Source organism: Mus pahari, chromosome 15 (assembly GCF_900095145.1).
Source record: "Mus pahari chromosome 15, PAHARI_EIJ_v1.1, whole genome shotgun sequence".
Lineage (NCBI taxonomy): Eukaryota > Metazoa > Chordata > Mammalia > Rodentia > Muridae > Mus > Mus pahari.
This window is the reverse complement of record NC_034604.1, coordinates 39,160,216-39,171,384: the sequence shown is the minus strand read 5'-3', so window position 1 is coordinate 39,171,384 and position 11,169 is coordinate 39,160,216. Positions and strand designations below refer to the sequence as shown.

The 11,169-nt window shown below is 39.2% G+C and overlaps 1 protein-coding gene across 5 annotated transcripts in view; it reads right to left on the bottom strand.

Moving 5' to 3' along the window:
* Window positions 1–11,169, bottom strand: part of Myot (myotilin) — a 39,101-nt gene that overhangs the window by 22,888 nt on the left and 5,044 nt on the right. The window lies entirely within an intron of this gene.

The following is an 11,169-nucleotide window of genomic DNA, read 5'->3' as shown; positions in this document are numbered from 1 at the left end:
GAGAGGGAGAGGGAGAGGGAGAGGGAGGAGAGGGAGAGGGAGAGACTAGTAATTTTCTTCTTTATCCTGCAGAGGAAATATAATCAAACTGGTTTTGATTAAGAGGCAGGGTAAAGGTGACTTGGAAAAGCGCCACTGCGTCCAGCTGAAGGCTAAGCACACCATGCACCATGACTTTATTATTATTTTTTTTGCTTTATATTTGTTTAATAATTTCTTTGCCCTTTAGTTCACTTTTAATAGGTTATGATGATTTTATGTCTTCTAATAGTTTTACCTAAATTTTTATTGTCTCTCTTTGCTTGAACTGTCCAGAAGAAATAATTTGTAAGCCAAAGAATTTCTTCCAAGTTACTCTGAGAAGTCCCAGGTTTTTTGTTCGTTTGTTTGTTGTTTGTTTGTTTTGTCTTTGTTGGTTAGCTTTTAAAGCAGGGTTTCTCCTTTGTTTTGTCATGACAAATGCACATCCACATTGACCCTGTACATATCGTAACGTTGCGGGAGCACATCCCGAGTATGAACTCAGGTACAAACCTGCCTTCCTTGCCTTCCCTGGGTACTAGTGAGGAAGAGGAACAACAACAGGAAAGTCTCACTAGAATCAGGATTTAGTGAAATTTGGTTGAAGTATATGGTACCATGGATCAGCCAATTAGCAGAGAACCGCTGATTGCTTCGCTTAGGAAACATCCTCAGTATTTAAACCCCAGATGCTTCCCTTTGCACAGTCATGGTCATTGTAACACAAGACCTAGAACATGCTGGGAATCGCCTCTCCCAAAGCAACACTTTAGAAGATGCCGTAGAGAACACTACATGTGCCCCAGTTGAAATGTGATCACCAACATAGTGAAGGTGACAGGTGTGTCTGTAAGAAGAATGAGTGCCTTTGTCACAAGACTGGGTCAGTTCCTATAGGGTCAGTTACCACAAGCTCAGGTTGTTATAAAGGAAGATCGAGTGCCTTTGGGTTTTGCCTCTTCTGCACAGACTGAATTTCTCTCTCTAACTTATGCTATGGTGTATAGCAACATCAGAAGTAACCACCCAGTCTTGAACTTCATAGCTTCCAGAATGATTGGCTTAAATCAACCTATTTTCCTCATAAATTACCCACTCTCATGTATTATTTTATAGCAACAGAAAAAAAGGCATAGATTATTGTGTGTGAACTTATGTTTTGGCTTCAAGTCTTTACTATAGTTATAGTAGGAAACTTACTGAAGCACAATGCTGAACCTACTTTGAGGAAGAATGTTGTTTTAGCCCATTGAGATTGATGCAATAACATACCTTAGGCTTGGTACTTCATAAACAATAGAATATAATTGCTCACATCCTGGCAGCTAAGAGGTTAAAGATCAAGATACTATCAGACTTGCAGCATGCCAAAGTTCTTGGCTTGGTAAACTGTAGCTTTCTGGTGTTCTATCTTTACATGGTAGATGGATGAGGGTGCTGTCTTGAGTCTCTTTTAGAAGGACACTGTCTTATAAGGTTATTATTGCTGTGATGAGACACCAAGAACAAAGTAACTCAGGGAGGAAAGGGTTTATTTGACATCCATATTACCATTTCTCATCAGAGGAAGTCAGGATAGGAACTCATGCAGAGGAGCTGATGCAGAGGCCATGGAGGGGTGCAGCCTATTGGCTTGCTTCTTATGGATTGCTTAGCCTGTTTTCTTATAAAACCCAGGACCAGCAGCCCAGAGGTGGCCCCACGCACAGTGGGCTAGGCTCTATAGTCCAATCTTTTGGAGACATTTTTGTGTTAACTGAGGCTCCCTCTTTTCTAACAACTTTATCTTTTGTCAAGTTGATGTAAGACTAGCCAGTGCTAACATGGATCCCATTCAGTAAGAAGGAATGCTCATGGCTTAATCACTCCTCAAAGGTCCTGTCTTGGTATATCATCACATTGAGTATGAGATCCCAGCTTACAAACTTTAGGGAGACAATCACCCTCAGAGCACAGGAGATGACAGTGTTCATATTATCTCAATGATGATTTTCCAGAGAAATATATCTCAGTCATCAGGATGAGGAGTGACTGGGCTTCTCCTAGGCTACTAGATCACTGTTTTTAATAGACACTTGGGAATCTTAATAGTGGACATGTTTCCCTCTGTCTTGGATACTTGATAGTTTAGAACTCACTTCAAAGCTAGCAATTCCATAGAGATCAGAGTCAGGCTCTTCAAAACCCAGAACCTGATCCTTAAAAATAACCAAACTAAAACAACAACAAGAACAAAACCACAGTTGTATCCTTGGTAATTTATTTCCCCAAAGCAACATAAGCTGGTCCCATGAACAGCTTATGGTACCCAGGTAGACTAGGAACATGGAAAGATGTAAATTAGCCTGATTAATAATAAACTGTCATCTCTGGGAAGCCATTAGATTATAAAACAGAATATTTGAAATCTTAACCATTCCAGAAAATTTGAGCCTTAAAAATTATATATTATAGTATCCTCATGAAACAAAAAGTTCCCATTAGAAAATGATTTACATTTAACTTTCATCAATAGTACTAAATGTATCTAATAGATCCCAGTCTCACTATCCAGTGCCTTAATATAATTTTCGGGATAACTTTCCCATTTTACCAGGATAAAACAAATATTGGTGGTTCCGAATTCATTGCTTAGTAGAATGATCCCTTTATGGTGTTGTAAGCACCAGAAGATCATAGTATTAGTCTGCGTTCCTCTCTGCTGTATCTCTTGTGCCTAGGATGGTGTCAGATGCACAGGAGACCAAGAATAAATGCTGCTCTGTGAAATAATTCACCTTGTTAACTACATCAGTTGAGAACCTTTGCGGCTGCCAGAGAGTCTGGCTTCTGAGTGCTGAACTCTAGAGAGAAATTCTATAAAGAGCAGAGAAACTGGCCAAGGCAGGAAGACACAAATGTAATGCTTCCCCCCATGGGAAGAGGAGGATTAAGGCAGAGAGTGTGTGGGAAACTTCTGGAACTTCTTGTAAGAAACACACCTTATAAATAAATAGAAGGTCAGTCAGTGCAAGAGGCTAAAATTTCCTCTAACCTCCCTGACATGCCTCAAAGGAGAAGTTGGAAAATATCAGCAAAAAATAGTGTTTGTCCCAAGTGAGAGTTGGGGATTTAGGGTTTGTCTGTGCTTCTTTTCCGGAGGAAAAAAAATCCACTTTTTAGATATCGGGGATGTTAAATTGGGGTCTCCTAATATTTTAGATGTTTCCTGTTCTAAGCATGAACAATCAGAACTAGAACAGAAGGCACCAAGTAGCAGATGCTATCATCTAATCCACCGTATAGAGACTTTGTAGGAGTAGGAGTTCTTATCCCTTTGCCCAGTTCCCAAATCAGTGAAAAGAGACAGTGGTAGCTAATACAATCAATATCTGAGACTTACTTTTGTCTACTGCTAAATGAAATTATGTCTGAAGAACATGTAAAAATGGATAAGATACTATCTTAATTAGGATTTCCATTGCTGTAATAAAACACTGTGACCAAAAGCAACTTGGGGTACAAAGGGTTTATATTATCTTACAACTGAGGGGAGTTATGGTGGGAACTCAAGACAGAAAGCTGGAACCAAGAACCAAAACATAGGCCATGGAGAATGAATGCTTACTGGCTTGCTCCTCATGGCTTGCTCAGTCTGTTTTCTTTCTTTCTTTCTTTCTTTCTTTCTTTCTTTCTTTCTTTCTTTCTTTCTTTCTTTCTTTCTTNTTTCTTTCTTTCTTTCTTTCTTTCTTTCTTTCTTTCTTTCTTTCTTCCTTCCTTCCTTCCTTCCTTCCTTCCTTCCTTCCTTCCTTTCTTTCTTTCTTTCTAAAATTATTTTATTAGATATTTTCTTCATTTACATTTCAAGTGCTATCCCGGATGTCCCTTATAGCTCAGTCTGTTTCTTATAGCACCCAGGACCACTAGTCTTGGGGCAGGCACTACCAACAGTGAGCTGGACCCTTTCATACCAATCATCAAACAGAGAAGTGGACCACAGGCTTGCCCACAGACCAAGCTGGTGAAGGCATTTCTCATTTGAAGTTCACTCTTTCCAAGTGACTAAAGATTGTGTTGAGTTGATATAAATCCAACAGCATAGATATATAAAGTCAAGTAATTTAGGTAGTGTATCAATTGCTTTTCTATCACTGAAATAAAATACCTTGACCAAAGCAACTTATAGAAAAAGAGAATTTATTTTAATTTAATTCCAGAGGGACAAGAGTCCATAATGGCAGTGAATTATGGCAACAGGTAGCAGTCACAGCACTGGGAATAACTGACAGCTCACATATTGAACCAAAAGTTGGAAACAGAGAGAGTGAATTTAAAATGGTACCAGTCTTTAAAATCTTAATGCCTACTTCCAGTGACATACACTAGTGACGTACTTCAACAGGGCCATTTCTCCAAAACCTCCACAAACAGTTCTACCAACTGGGGATCAAGAATTTGCTCAAGACTATAGGGGACATCTCTTTCAGACTACCACAGAGAGAGATCACTCACTCCACACTAAATAAATCTAAATTACAATATGAAACCTGCAGTGTATCAGTTAGGACTGTGGGTGATCAATGGCCTTCTGTCTAATGACAAGTAGAAAGGGACATTCTTCCTAAGGTTTCTTTTAGCTCAACATTTGCTCTTTTAAAACACTTTTTTTAAAAAAAGAATCAGGCCTGATGGTGCAAATCTGTAATCCCAGATTCTTGCGAGAATGAGGAATCCAAGTTCAAGACCAGCCTGAGCTAAACAGTGATTTCAAGGCCATCTTGTGTAGCTTAACGCAACCCTGTCTTAAAACAAAGAGCAGTAGAGGGTGGCTTGAGGACAAAGCTCAACAGTAAGTAAAGCACTTGTCCAGTATGGCGTAGGCTGTGTTCAATTCCCAGGGCTGCCAATATCAAACAAGAACAGCAAATAATATTGAAATAATTTTGAGGGTATGAGCATATTCCCATAGTTGGGAATGATCAAAACTGGTGAAACTTGACAGAGGATAGAAAAGATGCCTGGTGCCCCAAGCAAAAGGAATCAGCACACAGTGACACTCCGTAATTCAGAAGTCTGAAAGATACAGACAACTTAAGATGCTATTTGTTTACAGTAACAGCTGTTTTCAGTATTCACTCAAGCAAGTGATGGAACAAAACTGAACACTCAAAGGAGCCATTTCTAAGAGAATATTTATCCTTTAGCATTTGGGCTATCTTGATAAAACCTCCGTTGGCTTTACAGTGGATTCCCATGTATTTTCCTTTGCGGAATAGAAAAGGAGGTTTTTGAAAGGAAAAAAAAATTTACTCTTTTGCTTAATTACTATGAAAATGTCACACATACTCTACAATATCAAAACAAAAATGTGCATTTAGAGGATATGTGGTAGGTTCTACATGTAACCAGCCTTGAAGTGTGGCTTCTTGATTCTAGGTACCAGTAGGGATGTCCTTGAGAGAATAAATAGCCAGGAACTTTACCTCACCGTTGAGTTATGACAGCAGGCTTCATGTCTCACGCAAATGGTAACCTTTGCTTAGTGTAACCCTAGCTCTTTGTAAAGAGAACAGAATTAGACTCCTCCAAATGAAGAGCCAAGATCTTGGCAATCTTATCCTGGAAAGACGAAAAGATACATGGCTGTAATACAAAGGAACAATGTTTAAGGATAGATACATTGACTGAATGGCTAGGGTACCTGCCTGCTTCCACTGCTTCGTGGATAATGTATAGGCTCAAGCTTTGAAAAAGCACAACATGATATCTACTTAAAAGTGGATAGGAAGAATCTGACTAAATTTCCACTCAGGAATAATAATAGAAAGAGAAGTGAAGTAAAGGAAGTACAATATTTTATGTTTTAAAATGTCAGATGACTGTAAACACTTTGAGTTTATACTATAAACTGATGTTAGGACATTCTTTTTAAAATTTGTTCATTTAATTTGATGGAGAAGCTTAGCATGCTATCCTAATTTATTTCCTATGGCTTATTCAAATAATTGATTTGTACTATCCACAAAACAATGGGTATCATGGTGAATATCTGTTTTGTAAATTATGTTATATTTACTTTTAAAAATTATGTATGTGCTTCTTTTCTTTTCTTCTCATCTTTCTCTTCTCTCCCTAACCTTAAATATCATGTGTGTGTGTATATGTGTATGTGTGTGTGTGTGTGTGTGTGTGTGTGCATGTGTGTGTGTATGTGTGTTCATGCGTTTGTGTGTTATTGTGAATCAAATACAGGGCTTCAAGCAGGAAGTGCTCTACCACTGAGCGGCACTTTTAGCTCTAGTTCTCTAGTTGAGTAATTTAATGATGGCTCAAAAAAAAAGAAACTCTGATGTTTTGATACACAAGAATCATCAAGCTGCACCTTCTCCCTTTTCCTGGGTTTAGTAAGAATATTTTCTAGCAATGATAAATTTGAATTTTTTTCAGATCTCTTTCTGTCTCTCTCTTTGTCTCTGTCTCTGCCTCTCTCTCTCTTAACCTTATGGCCTTCACACTCATCTCTGTCTATTTTCCTTGATCTTTCTTTTTTCAGAAAATTAGAAAAAAATTTAACACATTTGAACATAGCCATCTAAAACCAAAACCAAAATGCTGTTTTGTAAATTATTAAAAAGTTCATTTCCACCGGCACAGGCCTTTAATTCCTGTACTTGGGAGGCATTGTCCTGATGCTCCTGGTTCCTACCAGAGCTAAGAGGTGTTCAATACAGAACCATTTACTCTATGGAGTGATGATAAAAGAACGCCATTCTCTAAATAACACACACACCTCTTCATCTGGAGATCCCTGCAGCTCAACACCTATTGTTCTTATTTCCTTGTTCCTAAGGCTCACACTGTCCACAGTCTTTCCCTCATGGTTTTCTCACCAAAAGACATGGTGTCTAGTCATGAGTAATGAATGTTACTGTTTCTCACCCTGCCCAATGTTGATACTCTACCATGCTGGAAAAGAATCAAAATGATTTTAAAATGATACCAACTGGGAGACTCATCAGGCTCTGTGATGCTGATCTTGATTGTCCACTTGACTGCATCTGGAATCAACTAAAACATAAGCAACAGGGCCCTCTTGTGTGAGATTTTTCTTGATTAGATCATTTGAAACAGGAAGACCTACCCTAAGTTAGGGCAACATCTTCTGTTGGCAGCTCATATATAAAAGGACATGAAAGAAGGACACTGGTTTTCTGACTGGATGTCCTTAGTCTTGGTGGCAAGTTCATCCATCCAGTTGTTGAGACATTCCTTCTTTGATATTAGAACCTTCCCTCTAGGGGTCCTCCAGGCCTTTGGCACTAGACCAGGACTGCTAAGACAGCTAGACTTGTGGATTCTCAGTCTTTCCAGAGTGAGACAGCTGTTGGACTATCCAGGCCATACCATGTAAGCCAGTCTAATACACTTTAACATACATTCATGCTATCAGTTCTGTCCATTCACAGAATCCCGAGTTCTCATAGCATAGAGCCTATGGAGTAGTAGGATTTCATACATAGAGGGTTATGGCTCTGAAAGCAAATATTTCAACAGTCATTTCTTTCTTTAAAGCCCCACTCTGTGGCGTTACAACATTTTTGGACCCAGAATTATAGGAATGTATAAACTAATCTGAAAAGATCTAATTTGTAGAATTCATCCACATAGAGATTTAGGATTGAAATCTAAGATAATTTCTTCTGAATAAAATGGTAAGTGAGTTTTTACTCTGTTTTGTCTGGGAACTTTCAAATATAGCTAACAATAGGACGGAGGATATCACCATGCTGTCCTCCTTCCCCCTCCTCCTTCTCTTCCTCCTCCCCTACCTCTTCCTCATTTTAACTACTTTTTTATGTTGCTGTGATAAAACAACAGGATCAAAAGCAAATTAGGAAAGAATGTGGGATTTTTGAGTTTGTCATTCCTCAGTGGTGGAAAAGGCATGGCAGCAGAAGACTGTAATTGAAAGCCAAATGATCATATCCTCGCCTGCCAAGATGAAGCAGAGAGAACAGCCTGGAAGTAGGATGAAGGTATAAGCTCTCAAAGTCCATCCCCAGGAACATTCTTCCTCCAGGAAGGATGTAGCACCTCCCTGAATAATCCCACCAACTGGGACCCAGGAGTTTAACTACCTGAAACCATAGGACACACTTCTCATGCAAACCACCACTTCTCTAATCTCCTTCTGTTTTTAATTTGAGGCAATGTTTTACTCTGTAGCCCAAGTTGGCCTCAAATTTGTAACTGTCCTCTTGTCTCAGATCCCTCAAAGCAGGCATTACAGGCATAAGCCACTTCACCTAATTCCTAATTGGATATTTCTTCTTTTCCTCCTCCTCCTCCTCCTCCTCCTCCTCCTCCTCCTCCTCCTCCTCCTTCTCCTCCTCTTCCTCCTCCGTGCTCTTCTTCTTCCTCATTGTTCTTCTTGTTGAATAAAAGGAGCAGTGATTATGATGGTTTTGGTGGCAGAGGCCCAGGGTTCAGAGAAGTGTTGCATAGTACTTCAAGGGACTCAGTGTCCAGTGCCTGAAGTGACCTTATCCCCGAGTGATGTCAGGAGCAAGCCTTCTTAGATGTAAGAGCCTCATTGTCTTTTAAACAATGAACAAATTTACTTAAAAAAATAAAATGATTACTTTCATGTATTTATTTTACCTCTGTGTGAAAGTATTCATATGTTGTCTTTGTGTGAGTGTTGATATAGGTGTGTAGGGATATATGAGCAGTTATATGTGTGGGTACATGTCCATGTAGAACCAGAGCAGAATGTCACCTGTCTCCCTCTATTATCATTACCTTATATTTTTGGAGATACGGTTTCTCACTGAACATGGAGGACATGATTTTGGCTAGGCTGGATGGCCTGCCGACACCTAGGATCTACCTGTCTCTGTCCCCCAATGCTGGGGTTATGGGTGGCTGCAGTCTTGTTCAGCTTATACGTGGGCACTGGAAGTTTGAAATCAGGACCTCTTGTAGGACTCTCTTAATTCCCTAAATCAGCCAAGGTTATGGCTTACAAGTGTACCTGTCCCTCAGAATGCTTCCTTCATGGATCTCCCTACTCTCCACAGCATTCTCCTTCTTTAAATATATCTCTAAGCCAACACTGGCTTGCAGTCACATTAAAACTTATTTGCTTTGTTCTAATCTACTGAAATATTTTTAATCTTCAAATAAAAAAATGAGTTTCTTCATGATCACGGTTTATCTTTCTACTTGTATTTAAATAGAAAGTGATGTCTAATTCAGATAATACCTTCTCTGTGGTAGTATCCTGAAGCAGAAAAGCCACCTCTGAAAATGAGGGAGGACAATTAATATGAGGCCTTTGGAAAACCATATGGAACCTACTGCTTCAGCAACTTCCAAAAATATATACATATATGAAAGAAATTTAAATGGTGTCACCATAGAATGGGATAGACAATGCCCTAACCAGATATCTTACATTACCAAGTACAACCTCTGACATGACCCTGCCACTCAGGGTGGTAACATGACAGCCTAATGAGACTTTGTGGTCTTAGCTGGCCCTGTGAACACAGGATTCATCTTGACAATACCTGAAAACACTGGTGTGTGTGTGTGTGTGTGTGTGTGTGTGTGTGTGTGTCCAGGTCTATGTGATTGGAATGGGTCACATCTTGTTGAGTCATTGGCCACAGAGGTCCCATACACAACTCCCTCACAAAGATCACAGGATACTTGTTACCCTCTACAACCTGAGGGTAAAGCCGTATTGCTGGAGTCCCTACTCATTTATGTTATCAAACATGGAGAAATAGAGCTTGTGATTAACTAGAAGCTTTGTCCTTATTGACTAGCATTCACTGTGATGGAATGGACTTGACATGCTATGGGAGGAGAGTATTAGTCATTATTCAACCCAGTACAAACTCTGTTATCTAAAATAGTGACCTGTCTGCAATATACAAGTGAACTAGGGGTCCAAGTGTTACGGGAATAACCAACCATTTTAAGAAAAAAAAAAAACAAAAACTGGAGTTAACTCCTAGTCCATGAAATGGAACCCATCCCTCACACCACTAATGTAACTAAGAATCTGTGACTAGATAGGTCATGGGCCTAGAGAAAAACGTATTGCTATTATTTTGTTAAATGAAAATAGCAATAAAATGACTCCTAGTTACATATAAACTAAACCTATAGATTAGTGTACCTCTGTCTTCACAAAGTTTCCTCTTGCCGTTGATGGTAATTAGCCCAGACACCCACAATTGGACAATATGCAAAGGGTGAAAAATTATGGAGCACTGAGTCTTAAATTGAGGGTCTTCACCAAACCCCACCCACCAAGCTCAGGGATCTTCGCAAAAGAGGAGGCAGAAAGATTGTAAGCGCCAGAAGCAGTAGATTCCTTCAAAGAACAGTCTTCCAGTCACAACAGGTCAGATGTACATATGAACTCACAGAAACTATGGCAGCGTAACCTGCATAAGTTCAAATCAGACAAAAATCCCTAAGTGGAGAAGAGTAAGTACACATAAAGTTCCACTCCTAACCGAATAGCGATGTGTGATTGGTGTCTTCTGGGAAAAGGAAGGTCAGTGACAATGACAGTGACACTTCAGGACAAACCCCACGTTCAGGGGTAGTTGGCCAACACAAAGCTAATTTCATGTTATTCTGTGTGCTTTTAAAATTTTGTTTTAGTATTTTTTGTCTTTTGGTTGTTTTCTGAGGGATGAGAAAGGGAAACAGAACACATGAAGTTGATACGATATGGAGGTGGGGAAGAGCTAGGTGTAACTAGGGGAAGGCAAAGGCTATTCGCCAAACAAAAAATTAAATAATCCTAAAAAAATAAATCCACCTCCAAAATGGGGAAGTAGGATCCCTTTTAATGTCACCCTACACAAGACAGTTTGTTATATAACGTAAAACATTTATTTATTTATTCATTTATTCACTTATTTGTTTTCTTCTAAAAGAGAATGTCTTTTTAAAAAAACGTTATTGGTTTTAGTATGTTGGTTTTCATATTATAAACTCATGCCCAGTTTTTAAGAGGCTGTTTCTTTTCTGTTTGCCCTAAGAACAGGAACACACACACACACACACACACACACACACACACACACACACACATACACACACACACAACAAAGAATTTGCAGGTATTGCCAAGATGAATACTTT